Source organism: Pseudophryne corroboree, chromosome 3, assembly GCF_028390025.1.
Source record: "Pseudophryne corroboree isolate aPseCor3 chromosome 3, aPseCor3.hap2, whole genome shotgun sequence".
In the NCBI taxonomy this organism is placed as follows: domain Eukaryota; kingdom Metazoa; phylum Chordata; class Amphibia; order Anura; family Myobatrachidae; genus Pseudophryne; species Pseudophryne corroboree.
This window is the reverse complement of record NC_086446.1, coordinates 765,820,728-765,838,754: the sequence shown is the minus strand read 5'-3', so window position 1 is coordinate 765,838,754 and position 18,027 is coordinate 765,820,728. Positions and strand designations below refer to the sequence as shown.

Sequence of the window (18,027 nt, the reverse complement as noted above, 5' to 3'; positions counted from 1 at the left end):
GAATCGGCATGGGCGAAAACGGACCCAAAAACTGTTGAAAACGTCTGCAAATTCGACGAAACACGTGGATCGGCGGCGAATTCGTCGATCCATGTGGTATTCGCCAGTGTGAATTTGGCACGGGCATTGAATAGGTTAAATGTAAATTCGACCTACAAAACGGGCAAATACCCCCATGTTGCAAACTTAGTTTCTATAGTAGCTGCATTCATGTGTGTGCATTGGAAAATTCTGCACTAGCTCATTTCTGGATTTAGGCAGTTTTTGCTTTCTGTCCATACTAGTTTTACTAGTAGAAGGTTTTAGTGTGGTATTTTACATTCTGCTGTATTTCTGTTGGTTTTAGGCAGTGTTTGTATTGTACTGTATCTCAGTGATATTTGGCAGTGGGCGGGATGTACTAAGCGGAAAATGCGGTAAACCCCCTGTTTACCGCATTTTCCTGATGTACCATCCCCCAGCCGGCAGGTCAGCGCCGCAACGGGGTTCGCCAGCTTTAGCTGGCGATAGTCCATAGAAGCCTATGGGCTTCTCTCCGCGGCGCTGTGTGAGGGAGCCGATCGGATCCCTCCCAGCATGCCTTGCGGCCACCTCCGTCACCCTGCGCATGCGCAGACTGACTCCTGGGGCCAAGTCCCGGAAGTCAGGCTGCCGCTGTGCATCGCGGAGGACAGCTCTTATCTGAAGAGCTGTCCTCCGCAATGCTGATCGCATATGTAAGTACATATGCGATCAGCATCGTGGCGCAGGGCGGCGATGTGCGGCGATGTACATTAGTACATCCCGCCCAGTATATCTAAAAAAAAAAAAAAAGCCGGGTTCGGCTATATATTTCACTCGTGCTAGTTGTGATTAAAAAAAAAAAAAATCTAAGGGATGTACAGAGGCGGCCTAACTATGATGGTCATTCCGAGTTAATCGCTCGCTAGCAGTTTTTAGCAGCCGTGCAAACACTATGCCGCCGCCCACTGGGAGTGTATTTTAGCTTAGCAGAAGTGCGAACGAAAGTATCGCAGAGCGGCTACAAAGTTTTTTCGTGCAGTTTTAGAGTAGCTCAAAACCTACTCAGCGCCTGCGATCACTTCAGACTGTTCAGTTCCTGTTTTGATGTCACAAACACGCCCTGTGTTCGCCCAGTCACGCCTGAGTTTTTTCTAACACTCCCTAAAAACGGTCAGTTGACACCCAGATCGCCCACTTCATGTCAATCACTCTGCGGCCACCAGTGCGACTGAAAAGCTTCGCTACACCCTGTGTAAAACTACATTGTTCGTTGTATTAGTACGTCACGCGTGCGCATTGCGCAGAAGTGACGATTTTTTGCCTCATCGCTGCACAGCGAACGAATGCAGCTAGCGAACAACTCAGAATGACCACCTATGTACAGCATGCTCCAATGTACCAATCAACCTGGATGTTCTTCAGCGCAGACCTGCCTGGTTGGGCCAGGGCTATAGCGGATGATGTTGCTGAATTACGTCAGTCTCAGGCTACTGTTATTCCATCTACATAGTCACAACCTATGCCAGATACCTCTATTCAACCACCTTGGGCCCGTAATTTTGTAAAATGTTTAAACAGATACAGTATGGCTACATTTTTAAATAAGATGGTGGCATCTGTAGGGGTCTCAGCCCCTAGGAAAAGACCTATACCCCGCTCAGATTGCCGTTGCTGAGTCACACCCGGGAATTGTACCTGTGCAGTGTGAACTGGGTGGTTTCCCGACCCGGCAATATGCCAAGTCAGGTTGCCATCCAGGTGGCGGGGCCAGAGGCGGAATCAGGGGCGGGTGCGGAGATGGCGCTTTAGATCACATCTCCGCGCCACCTCTCCCTGTGCTGTGAACGGGTACTGGGTCGCATCGACCCCGGTAAACCATTCACACTGTGCCTGACCCGGTAATATCCCTTCTTTATTCCTGAGAATTCGGCAGTGACCTGTTCACACTGCACAGCGATCCGTGTTGTCCCGGCAAAACACTGTTTCGATACCGGGTTATTTGTGCAGTGTGAACGTGGTATTATTCAGTCTTCCTTAAATTAACCTGAAGATTCAAAATAATCTCAGGAAGAAGGACAGTTAGAACCTGATTGGGATTCCCTTTCCCAGTCTGTTGATAAATGCAGTCCATCAGACCATGCAGTTACAGGATTCTACTGTTTCTGATACCGGCTCAGCTTAAAAAGAAGCAAGCCCCAGTCTTCCAAATTTTTCTCATTTTTGATAAATATGGACAGATGCCTGGCTTAAACCTGACACCAAAGAGGTTCAAGGAGATTTATCCCTTCAGTGAGGATAACACTAAAGCGTGGGAAATTCCTCCCAAGGTGGATGCCCCTATTACCAGACTAGCCAAGGCAAATGTCATTCCTACGGATCAGTCAGTAATCGCTCATAGATTCATCTGATAGACTAATTTTTCTTATCCTAAAGACCATTTTTTTCACTTTCTGGGGCTTCTTTGCGACCCATTGTGGCTAGAGCCTGGGTAATTAAGACCATTGAGTCTTGGATGTCTCAGGTAATTGAAGGATTCCAATCTGAAGATCCTTCAGGAGTTTTTTTTCTTCTGCAGAGGAGATATCAGAGGCTTTGGCTTAGATCATGGAACACAGATCCCGAGTCTTAACAAATGTTGGAAGCACTTCTGTTTGAAGGAGAGTTCCTGTCTGTTCCAAAATTAACAAAGATTATTTCCCAGGTCACTGGTGGTTAAGAGTACTGACCTCTCAGTATCAGCACCTAAGAAAAAAAAAAAAAAAGTCTCCCAGGTTCAGAGTTTTTCATTCACAAAAAAAAGAGGTTCCAAGCCTTCAGGAGGCACTAAAGAGGTTTCCGGTAGAGCAAAGGGTATGTCAGGTACTCAATGTCCTCCGGTCAAAATTCCAGAAAAATTATCAGCATGACTCCTTGGGGGCTCCAGCCAAGGTTCCAGTGGTGGGGGCCTGTTTACTCAAATTTTGGCAGATTTGGATTTAATCCAAGCAAGAACAGTGGGTAAGTGGAATTAGATCCAGTTCCAGATTATTTTTTTTCATTACTCCTTTCAGGAAAAAGGATAAGCCATTCGTCAGGCAATTCTTTTCCCTCGTAAATTCAGGTGTAATTATGCAGGTTCCCCCAGACCAACACGGTCAGGATTTTTTTTTTTTTCATATCTTTTTTGGTTAGAAAGCAGGACAGGTCTTTCCATCCAATTCTCAATCTAAAAAATTTTAAATTTGCACTTGCACCTAGAGAGGTTCAAGATGGAGTTGATACAATCGGTCATCAGCTCCATGGCAGAGGAATAATATTTGGCTTCCATAGACATCAGGGGTTCCTATCTACATGTCCCCATATGGAAGGGACATCACCAGTTACTAAGATCACAGTATGTCATTGGCACTTTCAGTTCCAGACCCTTCCCTTCAGTTTGTCAACAGCTCAGTGGTGTTTGGCGGCAATTTTAGTAGTGGAGGCCACCGTAACTTCATTGCCCCTAGGCCCCACGCCACTAGCCTTAAATCTGGCTCTGCTAAACGTAGACTGAGAAACTCCGGAAGGGGAGGGGTTATATAGGGGATAATGGCTAGATAGGGGATAATGGCAGCAATTAGTTTAATTAGCGTCCGGCCCTACGGGACATGGGGATAACCCAGAGTAATGGAAGCGTCCCACAGATGGACTTCCACGAAAGGATTTTACGGTGAGTAAAAAATAAATCTGATTTTTTTGTGGACTGAGCCTATTTTTTTTGTTTAATCAGATTTTTATTAAGGATTTTCAGTGTATAAACAGAAAGAGGGAAAACACCCATACATATACAGGTAGAAAAACATCAATATCAACAGTGTATAGTAATAAATACAAGTCGAGTTGTACAGATGTCAAAGGGAGAATAAATAACCCCATAGAGACGAATGGGTGCATTAGGGGTAGAGTATACCAAGTGATGTAGAAATGGAGTTGTTCTGCATTAGGTAAAAGTGTTTTCACATTTAATGCATATATAGATTAATTGAATAAGAGAGAAAAAGAATAGGAGCGCCCGAAGGCAATAAGATAGAAGTAAAGAGAAGTGTGAGGTAAGAAAGGGAACGAGTAAGAGAAGGAAAGAGGGGTTCGGAGAAGTTGGGGGGGGGGGGGGGGGTTACCACTTAACAAGTCAATGGGATGTAGAGAATAAAGATTTCAGTTATCATCCAAGGGAGTGGCTAAGTAGGCTTGGGAGGTCTTGTATTCCAACCAGGGGGACCATGTGGATTCGAATTCACGAGATTTGCCTATCGATGCGAGGAACAAGTCCTCCATTCTCATAAAATAATTCAGTTTAGTGAACCATGCACGACTCGTAGGAGGATTGTGGGATCTCCACCTGGCCGGGATAACCGCACGTGCTGCATTGCTTAAGTGTCGTAGCAGGGAGTTTTTGTGTTGAGACATTGGGATTGTAGAATGGTTGATAAGCCAGAATGCTGGGTCATGTGGGATTTGGGTCTTAAGGATGATCTGAGAGATGCGTATAACTTCCCGCCAGAAGGGTTGGATTAGTGAGCATGTCCACCAGATATGTAAAAGGGTGCCAGATGAGGAGGAGCAGCGCCAACAGAGAGCAGACGAGGATGGGTACATAGCATGGAGGAGGGAGGGGTGTCTGTACCATCTCGTCATAACTTTATATTGAGTCTCTCTTACTTGGACGCAAACAGAGCTTGTATGGGTTTTTAAGCATATCTTTTCCCAGTCTCTACACGACAGAGAGATGCCCAGGTCTCTTTCCCATGCCACAGCAAAGGATGGAGTGTCGGTAGGTTGGGAGTGGCAGACAATCTTATAAAGCGTGGAAATAGTGTGGGTCGGGTCATGGACGGCAACGCAAAGTTTCTCAAAAAGGGTCATCTCTCTGGCGGCGTTCTGGAGTCTAGAGCTAGATATCAAAAAGTGTCTTATTTGCAGGAATTTCCAAAAGTCCTGTTGGGGGATGTCCCACTTTGCCCTGAGTTCTGAGAATTGTTTGACTCCAGTTGATGACACCATCTGGCCGACCCTGAACAAACCTGTTGATGCCCAATGTGAGAAGTGGGCTGGGTTGGTTCCCGGTGCAAATTCAGGGTTGGCCAGAAAGGACGTCAGGGGGCTGAATTTAGAAGAAATGTAAGGTAATGTGCGCAGTGATTTCCACGTAGTAAGTGTAGGAGTAATGGTAGGGTGGGGGAGGAGCAGTTTGGGGGGGGAGGGGAGCCAGGGAAATATTTCTGGGAATTGTTGTACGTACAGGCCCTCCAGCTTCACCCATTGTTTAAGCTCACGAAGCTGAAGGCCGCCACTTACAATCGGTTTTGTCATTTGGGAGCGACTAATCCTAGGTCTCCTCCGTTGCCAAACAAATTGTCGAATCAAGAGTGAGATTGATCGAAACCAGGTCTCCGGGATGCGGATCGGGAGGGTCTGCATCAAATATAATAATTTAGGGAGGGTGTTCATCTTAACTACGTTTATCCTTCCAAACCAGGACAAAAGTTTCATATTCCATCTGGAGTAGTCATTCCGAATCGTATGCAATAGGGGTATAGAATTCAAAGGGAACAACTGGGATTCGTTAGCGCTCAACTTAACACCGAGGTATGTTATGTGGGAAGATTGCCACGAGAAAGGAAAAGAGCGTTTGAGGGCTGTGACGGAGTCTACAGGGGCGGAAATGTTAAGAGCACTAGATTTATTATAATTAATTTTAAAGTTGGAAAGGTGTCCAAATAGATCTAGTTCTTTCATTAGGTGCGGGAGGGAGTCAGTGGGGTGTGATATTATGGCCAAGAGGTCGTCGGCAAACAAGGCTAGCTTATATTCACCATCACCTACGGTGAAACCTTTAATAGGCTGATTAGCCCGAATGGACCTGGCCAATGCCTCGATACATAGCACGAAGATCAAAGGAGATAGTGGGCAGCCCTGCCTGGTGCCATTGTTTATGGGGAATGGGTCTGACAGGGTGCCATTTACGCGAACCCTTGCCGTCGGGGAGTCATATAGGGCCATTATCCAGGTGCGTGCATTATGACCTAAGCCTATGTGCTTTAAGATGGTTTCCATAAATGTCCAACTGACCCTATCAAATGCCTTTTCGGCGTCGGTGGAGAGTAGGATGGTAGGGGTAGTACTGTGGGATGCTAGGTGGATGAGGTTGAGAATTTTGGTAGTGTTGTCTTTGGCCTCTCGGCCCAAGACAAAACCCACCTGGTCACTATGGACCAGGAGAGGGATCAGCACGTTAAGTCTGTTCGCCAGAATCTTTGCATAGATTTTAAGATCTACGTTGAGAAGGGAGATGGGTCTGTAACTGGAGCAGGCCAAAGGATCTTTGCCCTGTTTCGGTATAACCGACACGTGGGCCTCCAGTGAGTCACGGGAGAAGTGGGAGCCAGATGTAATGGAGTTAAATGCACGGAGAAGGAGAGGAAGCAATTTATCTTTAAACACCTTATAGTATGCTATAGTGAAGCCGTCAGGGCCAGGACTTTTCCCCGACGTCATAGAGGAGATGGCCCGGTCTGTCTCTTGGGTAGTGAAGGGGGCTTCCAATATATTAAGCTCCGAGGGTGGGAGAACAGGGTAATCGATGGACTTCAGATAGTCCCTTATTTTTTGGTGTAAAAGGAGGGGATCTACAGCAGGGGAAGTGTTCTCTAGATTATAGAGCAAGGTGTAGAATTGTGCGAAGCAAGCCTCAATCTCAGGTGATTTAAATTTAGGGGTCCCTCTGGCGTCTTTCACCGAGCCAATAAATGAAGCCGAGTGTTGGGCTCGTATAGCATGAGCCAGGACTCGGCCAGGTTTATTGCCCCACTGGTAGTACTTCTGTTTACATTTACGGATGGAGTGAATTATATTGTTAGAGAGAAGTTTATTCAGCTGAGAGCGGGCTTCTGATAGCTCTACTAGGGTCACATCTGACAGTGATACTTTGTGGGATGTCTCAAGGGTGTGGATTTTATGTAAGAGTCCTAAGATCGGGGATTGCCTCTGTTTCTTTTTGTGGGTCCCCAGTTGTATCAACTTGCCGCGAAGGACACATTTATGCGCCTCCCATACGGTGAGGTGGGAGACATCATCCGTGACATTTGTGGCAATGTAGTCGTCTAGAGTCTTGTCTAAGGTTTCTTTACAGAGTGTGTCATATAGAAGAGACTCATTGAGTCTCCAGGTCCATTGTTTATGAGAGCCGTGAGGGAGGGTCAAGGTCAAAGTCACCGGGGCATGGTCAGACCATGTGATAGAGCCAATAGTGGCATCTATAAGAAGTGGGAGGTGTCTATGGCTAAGGAATAAGTAATCAATGCGGGAATAAACCCGGTGGGGGTGTGAATAAAAGGAGTAGTCACGTCCTGAGGGATTAAGGGTTCTCCAGGAGTCGGCCAGTTGCTGTGTGTGAAGTAGGTGTTTAACACGGCGGTATTTAGATGCAACAAACCTAGAGGTTTGGGATGAGGTGTCAGTATTGGGGTCTAATGTCCAGTTAAAGTCACCACCTAAAACCGTGACACCTTGTAACAGAGAATCTAATTTCGGGAGGTAGGAATTAAAGAAGGACAGCTGGGCCTGGTTTGGGGCGTAGATCACCGCAAAAGTAAATATTTGCTCAGAGATCTTACAGGTCAAAATAAGGAACCTTCCCGGTACTACCCTGTGTATGACAACGTCTGAGACACGCATGTCCCTGGAAAAAACAATAGCCACTCCCTTGGATTTGCTACCTGGGGTGTTACAGTAGAACGCTACTGGAAAGTAGCGATTGGTGATAGAGGGGTTACGGATTCCAACCTTGAAATGGGTCTCCTGCACTAATGCAACGTCTGCTCTTTCAGACCTTAACAGACGTAAAAGGCTAGATCTCTTCTCCGGCGAGTTGAGACCTCGTGCATTAAGGGACAGCACTTTAATCTTCCCCGGGGTACTCATGGTGGAATAAAGTAGAACACTGTCCTAGAAACCTTGAAGTGGAGGGAGGGGGAAAGGAGAGAAGGAAGAGCAAACATGGAAAAAGAGATAAAAAAGAAAGGAGTACAAAAACAATGTAATAACATCAGCAAAAGACCCGCAGGAGAGAGACTGAACCGCGATCTCGTCAGTCTCCCTACCGGCATGTAGCCAGAGGCGGGTATTGTATGGGGGAATGGGGGATGGACCGCAACCCGAACCATGATAACAACAATAACATATTTAAACTGACACAGTAAAAAGGAGAGGGAAAAAGAAATAAAAAGGGAGATGGCCAGAGGGGGGCCAAGGGCAGCAGCCAATTCCGCAGCCCCCTCCCCCCGCCGGTCAGCTTGAGCAAGGATATTAACCATTTATCAAAAACCTCTGTAAATGACTAGGGAATTACATGTAACATGGTTGTGGACCCTTCGAGAAAGGGAAAAATTACCCTCTAACATTGCATTAACAGCAAGCGATCCTGTAGGAGGGAAATAACCATATCAGTCAAATGGGTCCATTACAGCTAATCGGTTTTGGAAGGAGATGTAGTTGACTGGGATCTCTTCCCAGTACCTCGAACCTCTTGCCATGGTTGCCCGTTAGGAGCCCGTTTTGGAGGAGGCACATCCGGAAGAGGAAACTCCCAGTCTGGAATGGACAATGGAGGAAGGCCTAAGGAGGTGCAGAACGGGGTAAGGCCTGTGTGGGAAGATAGGGTGTACCATTTCCCCGAGGAGCAGGCTTGAATGTGAAATGGAAATCCCCAACGGTAGCGAAGCTGACGCTTCCGCAGCTCATCTGTCAGGGGCTTCAAGGATTTCCGCTGCTGTAGTGTGTACCAGGAAAGGTCTTGATAGAGGCTTATAGTGCAGCCATTGAAGTTGATACCATCAAGTTGCCTGGCTTTGAACATGATCTCCTCCTTCTGGGTGAAGTAATGGAGCCGGCAAATGACGTCACGAGGTCGGTCAGTGGCTAGGCCCCTCGGGCCTAAGGGCTCTGTGGGCTCTGTCGAAAGTGATGACATTATCCGAGTTTGTTCCCAAGAGTTCGTTGAATATCTTGGACAGGGCGTCCACTAGACCAGACTGGGAAACCTCCTCCGGGAGACCACGGACTCGGATGTTGTTCCGTCTGCCCCTGTTGTCGATATCCGTCATTCTGGACTGTAAAGCTCGGATTTCTTTGGACTGGGCAAGGACAGAGTCCCTCAGCTGGGACATACAGGAAGCGTTGGCTTCCTGGTCTTCCTCCAGAGTAACCACCCGGTCGGATAGGTGAGAAATGTCGCTTTTGATGGAAGCGAGCTCGTTCCTGATAGGGTCTTGAAGGTCTTGCTTTGTGGGAAGGGACCTCATGAAGGTTAGAATATCCCGGAGCTCGCGACTACCAGCTGTCGAAGGGTCAGCCATCTCGTCAGCTGGATTCGAAGTCGGAGAGGCAGAGGGGGAGGTCTGGGAGCGGGAAGAGGAACGGCTCTCCATCTGTGGGGATATCGTGGGATGAAGGAAGGGCCTCAGATCCGCTTGAGACCTCGTGACTTTCCGTGGTTGGTTGTTTTTGCTCCGTCTAGAGGATTTCGAGGTACGTCTCATATTCCAGAGAGGGACAGTGTGGAGGTTGTTTGCAAGTAGCTCAAGATGTGTCAGGATCAGCAGGATACATTCGGCGACATGGCTCTTAGGGAGCGGTCACCCCCTCCCGTGGCCTGGTGTCAGATGGCCATCAGGTGGCCTCGGGTAGAGTAGTAGAGAACAAAAGTCCAGGGCAGTGCATGGCAGTGTTTGGGCGCCAGACAGCAAGGAGAAAGAAAAAATATAGAGGCTAGAGGGTCTCTACAGACGTGGAGAGTATTGATGGAAAGAAGCGGGCGTAGGCTTTCTAGTTATTACTCCTCGGGAGGGGGGCATAAAATGACCTCAGGAGACTGTGTATTTCTTTGATACCCCAAATTCCTGGGAGCTCATGTTTGGCACTATCTGCCTGTTCAGCCTCTAGGCTACTCCCTGTGATCTTTACCTCCAGTGTCAGCCCCGGAACCCCTCCAGTGCGGCCACCAGTGCGACACCCAGGGTTGAGAAGGGGGGGGTTCACGCAGGGCCTCCTCCGTTCAGAAGTCGCGGGGGCGTGCTCTGGGCCCGGGCCAGCCAGAGACCGGGGCAGCACCACCCAGCGGGAGGGGATAGATGCAGCCAGCAGCGGGAAAGGAGACCACCGGCAGGATCCGGAGAAAGTTCCGATGAACCCAAATGTAGAGGCAGGTCGGGTCTACTGCAGGGCTGGAGGCCAGCAAGACAGTCGACCTGTATGTAGATGGCAGCTGAGAGGGGATAGCAGGCAGCCTCGATGTTTCTCTGGTGGGTCCCCAGCTCTCAGTAGGGGCAAAGCCTGCCTGGGGATGGGTAACCGCAGGGAGAGCAGGAGAGAGGGGTCCTTCCTGTGTCTGTGAGGGAACCCGAGGAGGATATATCGGGTCCGTGAGTCGCGGGCGGGCCGATGTATAACTTGAGGCCCCGGCTCCGGTTCGGAGGGAAGGCCTCGGCTCGTTGCAGGATCGGAGAACGGGTCTTAGGGCAAGGGGCGCGGGGAGAGTTAACCTCTCGACTTACCCCGTTGCCCGATCGCGATCCCGTCTCCTTCTGGCCAGCGGGTCCGCAGTCCGGGCTCCGGGCGCCTCCGTCGGGGTCCGCGCCGTCTTCAATGTGGGGACGCAGGAGGCCTCCGCTGATCAGGTCGTCCTCTGGCTTCGCTTCAGTGGTGCAGGGGGGACACGGATAAGGAGGGAGAGAGGCAATGGGCTCCCGTGGGACGTCCGTCCCGGTCTGTCGATCCGGCCCCGTTCCAAACTCGAGCCTCAGGCTTTAGGCCGGGGGGAAGGCCGCAATCCGCAGGAGTGCTTAAAAGCACTCCCCGGTTCCGCGGGTCCCCCACAGTAGGTGCCAGAGGGTGTAGAGGGTCCCTGTGAGGGAGTAGAAGCAGTTTGGCGGTGGTAAGGAGAGGATAAGGCCCAGTAAAAGGGTCAGGGAAGCAGGAGCTCTGGGATTCACATCCACTCTCCAGGACATCCAGGCCACGCCCCCCGACTAAGCCTATTTACATTAGGAGGGCAGCCTATTAACTAGAGATGAGCGCCTGAAATTTTTCGGGTTTTGTGTTTTGGTTTTGGGTTCGGTTCCGCGGCCGTGTTTTGGGTTCGACCGCGTTTTGGCAAAACCTCACCGAATTTTTTTTGTCGGATTCGGGTGTGTTTTGGATTCGGGTGTTTTTTTCAAAAAACCCTAAAAAACAGCTTAAATCATAGAATTTGGGGGTCATTTTGATCCCATATTATTATTAACCTCAAAAACCATAATTTCCACTCATTTTCAGTCTATTCTGAATACCTCACACCTCACAATATTATTTTTAGTCCTAAAATTTGCACCGAGGTCGCTGGATGACTAAGCTAAGCGACCCTAGTGGCCGACACAAACACCTGGCCCATCTAGGAGTGGCACTGCAGTGTCACGCAGGATGTCCCTTCCAAAAAACCCTCCCCAAACAGCACATGACGCAAAGAAAAAAAGAGGCGCAATGAGGTAGCTGACTGTGTGAGTAAGATAAGCGACCCTAGTGGCCGACACAAACACCGGGCCCATTTAGGAGTGGCACTGCAGTGTCACGCAGGATGTCCCTTCCAAAAAACCCTCCCCAATCAGCACATGACGCAAAGAAAAAAAGAGGCGCAATGAGGTAGCTGTGTGAGTAAGATTAGCGACCCTAGTGGCCGACACAAACACCGGGCCCATTTAGGAGTGGCACTGCAGTGTCACGCAGGATGTCCCTTCCAAAAAACCCTCCCCAATCAGCACATGACGCAAAGAAAAAAAGAGGCGCAATGAGGTAGCTGTGTGAGTAAGATTAGCGACCCTAGTGGCCGACACAAACACCGGGCCCATTTAGGAGTGGCACTGCAGTGTCACGCAGGATGTCCCTTCCAAAAAACCCTCCCCAATCAGCACATGACGCAAAGAAAAAAAGAGGCGCAATGAGGTAGCTGTGTGAGTAAGATTAGCGACCCTAGTGGCCGACACAAACACCGGGCCCATTTAGGAGTGGCACTGCAGTGTCACGCAGGATGTCCCTTCCAAAAAACCCTCCCCAATCAGCACATGACGCAAAGAAAAAAAGAGGCGCAATGAGGTAGCTGTGTGAGTAAGATTAGCGACCCTAGTGGCCCGACACAAACACCGGGCCCATTTAGGAGTGGCACTGCAGTGTCACGCAGGATGTCCCTTCCAAAAAACCCTCCCCAATCAGCACATGACGCAAAGAAAAAAAGAGGCGCAATGAGGTAGCTGACTGTGTGAGTAAGATTAGCGACCCTAGTGGCCGACACAAACACCGGGCCCATTTAGGAGTGGCACTGCAGTGTCACGCAGGATGTCCCTTCCAAAAAACCCTCCCCAATCAGCACATATAGACATATAGCTAATATAGACTGGTTGATAAAGAGATGTCGTAGTATGTATGTATAAAGAAGAAAGAAAAAAAAACCACGGTTAGGTGGTATACAATTATGGACGGACTGCCGAGTGCCGACACAGAGGTAGCCACAGCCGTGAACTACCGTACTGTACTGTGTCTGCTGCTAATATAGACTGGTTGATAAAGAGATGTCGTAGTATGTATGTATAAAGAAGAAAGAAAAAAAAACCACGGTTAGGTGGTATACAATTATGGACGGACTGCCGACACAGAGGTAGCCACAGCCGTGAACTACCGTACTGTGTCTGCTGCGACTGGATGATAAATAATGATATAAAAAATATATATATATCACTACTGCAGCCGGACAGGTATATATATTATATAATGACGGACCTGCTGGACACTGTCTGTCAGCAGAATGAGTTTTTTATAGAATAAAAAAAAAAAAACACCACACAAGTGAAGTCACACGACGAGTGTTTAACTTTTTCAGGCAATCACAATATAGTATACTACTAACTATACTGGTGGTCAGTGTGGTCAGGTCACTGGTCAGTCACACTGGCAGTGGCACTCCTGCAGCAAAAGTGTGCACTGTTTAATTAATTTTAATATAATATGTACTCCTGGCTCCTGCTATAACCTATAACTGGCACTGCAGTGCTCCCCAGTCTCCCCCACAATTATAAGCTGTGTGAGCTGAGCACAGTCAGATATATAATATATACATAGATGATGCAGCACACTGGGCTGAGCAGTGCACACAGATATGGTATGTGACTGTCTTGTACTCCTGGCTCCTGCTATAACCTATAACTGGCACTGCAGTGCTCCCCAGTCTCCCCCACAATTATAAGCTGTGTGAGCTGAGCACAGTCAGATATATAATATATACATAGATGATGCAGCACACTGGGCTGAGCAGTGCACACAGATATGGTATGTGACTGAGTCACTGTGTGTATCGTTTTTTTCAGGCAGAGAACGGATATATTAAATAAAACTGCACTGTCTGGTGGTCACTGTGGTCAGTCACTAGTAAACTCTGCACTCTCTTCTACAGTACTCCTAAGCTCCAGTAAATCAGGTCAATCTCTCTCTCTCTCTCCTAATCTAAATCACTGTACTCCCTAACAGCTGCTCCCCGTCCCCAATCCTCCCCACAATTATAACTAAGTCACTCAGTCTTTACTCTTTTCTACTATAACGGAGAGGACGCCAGCCACGTCCTCTCCCTATCAATCTCAATGCACGTGTGAAAATGGCGGCGACGCGCGGCTCCTTATATAGAATCCGAGTCTCGCGAGAATCCGACAGCGTCATGATGACGTTCGGGCGCGCTCGGGTTAACCGAGCAAGGCGGGAAGATCCGAGTCGCTCGGACCCGTGAAAAAAAACATGAAGTTCGTGCGGGTTCGGATTCAGAGAAACCGAACCCGCTCATCTCTACTATTAACTGACAAGGTATTTACAAAACCTAGCACCATACTACCTAAGGCTTGAGGCACAGTGTGCCTCATGTCTCAGTATTGTCTCTTGAATGGGTAGGTTGCCTTCAGCGGAATACTGACTCTGCCCACCGCAGAACTGACTCCATTGTCTTGGTGACTCTGCTCTTTAAATCCATTTACTGTTCTGTGTTTTATGTACTTTTATTCCATTAAACACACTGTGAGAATTACTGAACGGTGCAATGTATTACAGGCCATGAAATAATGTGTCAGTAAAACTCGGTAACCAGAGCCAGTATGGCGTCAGGAAAATATATGTTTCATTATTTGCAGTGGCAAAAGATGAACTATGTAGATAAGACATTCCCAGGATCACCGAACCAAAACACTTGCAGATTTATCTCACAAAGAGATCTAACAGAAACCTCATTGTTCTTTCCTATGCACAGTGTCCTACCCTGAGGACGGCTGTGCAGGTGAGAGCCACCGAGGGTCATACTGTAAATGAACCCTGCAAAATTACTGGAACATTACAGGACATTTCTCAGTACTGCAGACCTTGCAAGCTACTAGCACATTTACATAGTGTTCTGGAAGGGTTCTTATTTTATGTATATACATATATGCTGCGTACAAAGACTGGCAAATCTATAAATCGGGCCCTAAATTCCCTAACTTACAAGTGTGCCCACACATACAAAGGTAAACTTTGTCAATTCAATTTGGTTTGTAGAGAATGAGAGAAAACCTTTAACCCTCGTGGGAAGCGAGTGCAAACATGGGGAGTACATACAAACTCCACACATGTTGGCTCATGGCTGGGTATGGAACTCATGACCTCAAATGCTGTGAGGCAGTAACTACTACACCAACGAATGCAAAATAATACTTGCAATGAGCATTGAAATTAACTATGTATTCCAGGGGGGGGGGGGTGTGTGTGTGTGTGTGTGTGTGTGTGTGTGTGTGTGTGTGTGTGTGTGTGTGTGTGTGTGTGTGTGTGTGTGTGTGTGTGTGTGTGTGTGTGTGTGTGTGTGTGTGTATATAAATAAGCAAAAATGACAGCACTCAAAACCATAGTACAGATTGAATAGATGGTGCAAGGCAGTAAAATAACATAAAGGCACTCGCTTTTCCAGCTCATTGGAAAAAGCAAAACAAGCCAGCACTCACGGTTTAGATGAGAAAACGAAGAAGATTTATTCCATATCAAGGCAACAAGTGTACATACAGGCACAGCTGTGCCTTTATATATATATATATATATATATATATATATATAAATGTTTTTTAATGCAAGCCAGTAGATTGCTAATTAAAGCTCTGAGCTGGAATATGAGTAAAGGGGAGAGTGCTTTCCCGACTGCAGCACTCGCACTCCCAAGTGGTGTGGCAACATTCCGGGAGTACATACACTATATATTTATAATGCACATGTGATATTTATCTGTGTACAAACCACTGTCTATAATATCTATAGGCATGGTAAGTACTAATGACATGACTTCTACATATAAAAGAAAATACTTGCACATAATAAGGATGGAATAGCATATTATAGAGTTTAGGGGAAGTGTGTGTGTGTGATGAGGTGTCTTAGGTGACCTGGGTTTCTGTCTGTTCCATGTGTGTAGTATATCATACTTTCCAGCTCTCTCTGAATGTCAGGGAGACTCCCTGAAATAGTAACAATCTCCCTAATGCCCAGAACAGTATAGAAATCTCCCTGATTGCACCTTACCCCCATTATGTAGCGGTTACCATATATACTTGGGGGGGGAAGGAAATCAGAGAAACATACATTCAAATGGGATCCTCAGTGTCATTTCCCTGCATTGGTAATAAAGCACAGTGACTACATGCATTTTTAAATAAGGTTTCTCATGGCCACTTATATGGAACCACTTGTAAAACAAAATAAACGAGTAAGCCCTGAATCGTACAGTATCATTGTCTTCATCCACAAGTAGATCTCACTAATGGCTTTGGAGCTCATTTGCATGTGGATGTAATGGGCCCTACACATTGAGCGATCCGCCGCCAAGCTGCCCGACGGACGATACGGCCGAATGGGCAACCCGGCAGCGGGGGGGGGGGGGGGCGTGAAGAGATCGTCCATATTGGCCTGTAGGCACAGGAGACGGGGCACCAGCGATGAACGAGCACGGGGCCGCGCATCGTTCATCGCTGGTGCCTCCACACTCAAAGATATGAACGGTATCTCGTCCATTAATGAACAAAATCGTTCATATCTTTGAGTGTGTAGGGCCTATAAGTCTATATTATGACACGCCTCTCACATGTAGCAGTACACGTCCGCACTTTCACATTCTCCCTAAAATGCTTTCTCAGTAGGCATTAGGCAAGTATGGTGTATATATGAGTTATACAGTATGTATATAATCCAACATGTATAGAAAAACCTTGTAAACTAATAAACAATTAGGGAGAAAATTTACAAAAGGCAACAAAATATATCAAAATAATGTATAATACTAAATCACACAACATATACAGAAGTAACAACCAGGGCCGGCTCCAGGCCTACTAGCACCCTGAGTGAGAAATTTTGAACAGAGATACACATATAATGAACCCAGTAGCGCAGAGCCAGATACACATACTGCCCCCAGCAGTGCCAGATACACATACTGCCCCCAGCAGTGCCAGATACACATACTGCCCCCAGCAGTGCCAGATACACATACTGCCTCCAGCAGTGCCAGATACACATACTGCCCCCAGCAGTGCCAGATACACATACTGCCCCCAGCAGTGCCAGATACACATACTGCCCCCAGCAGTGCCAGATACACATACTGCCCCCAGCAGTGCCAGATACACATATGCTGCCAGCAGTGCCAAGCCAGATACACATACTGCACCCAGCAGTGCCAGACACACATATGCTGCCAGCAGTGCCAAGCCAGATACACACACTGCCCCCAGCAGTGGCAAATACACATACTGCCCCCAGCAGTGCCAGATACACATATGCTGCCAGCAATGCCAAGCCACATACACACACTGCCCCCAGCAGTGGCAAATACACATACTGCCCCCAGCAGTGCCAGATACACATACTGCCGCCAGCAGTGCCAGATACACATACTGCCCCCAGCAGTGCTGCTCACTGCCGCCGCCTGCCGGCCTCTGCTGCTCCCACTGCCGGTCTGCGCTGCTGCTGTGTCCGAGAGGAGGAGAGTGGAGCGTGACTCTCCTGCCCCTCAGTCCAGTTTCCAGCGGCGGGCATCTCTATTCAGGCGCCGGTTCGTAAGCCTATCAAAGCTCACAGTCTGGCAGCCAATCAGCCCGGTAAGCGAGCTCTGATTGGCTAGCAAACTGGCACCTGATTTGAAATGGCAGACAGTAGTCCGGCGCCAAGCACAGCCGCGTCGAGCCGACCCCGATAACAACATTCATTATCCAAAATATAATTGCTAAAACAAAAACATAAATAAAAGACTTTCAGAGACTTCAAGACTCCCCCCGATAAGACAAAGGGGCAATTAAATTCTGGGCAATGAGCAGCTGTGCACATCTCTTGGAATTACGGTAGCCCAATGTCACAGGTTTTGCTGCGCACCTCTACGTGATGGTCGGAATGTTGACATCTCGCGCCCATTGTCCAAAACTGAGTTAAATATTTAGTAACTGCGATTTCCTAATTCTAAGAAGTATGTACACATTATTATTATTATTATCCTTCATTTATATGGCGCCACAAGGGTTCCGCAGCGCACAATTACAGAGTACATAAACAAATAATCAAAATAGGAAAACAGCAACTTACAGTTGATGACAGTATAGGACAAGTACACGGTAAATAAACATAACTACTGTACATCAGCAGACGACACTGGAATAAGTATTATTAAAGTAAGAAAAAGGATAAGCACATGAGGGAAGAGGCCCTGCTCGCGAGAGCTTACATTCTAAAGGATGGTTTTTAAATGGTTCATTTTATTTGACAAAGGGCACACAGAGACAAAACATTCACTATCTCCTGTATGGACACAATCTACAATGGATCTACAAAAGTGGGAGTGTGAACGGGAAAACCGGGCCATCCAACGCGGTCCCGTTCACAGCACTGGGAGACCCCAAATTCCCGGCTCAAGGAGATTGACATCTCCAAGCACTG

At 47.6% G+C, this 18,027-nt stretch overlaps 1 protein-coding gene across 6 annotated transcripts in view; it reads right to left on the bottom strand.

Annotated features, from left to right (window-relative positions):
* SCNN1A (sodium channel epithelial 1 subunit alpha) overlaps nucleotides 1–18,027 on the bottom strand; it is a 147,048-nt gene that overhangs the window by 103,493 nt on the left and 25,528 nt on the right. The window lies entirely within an intron of this gene.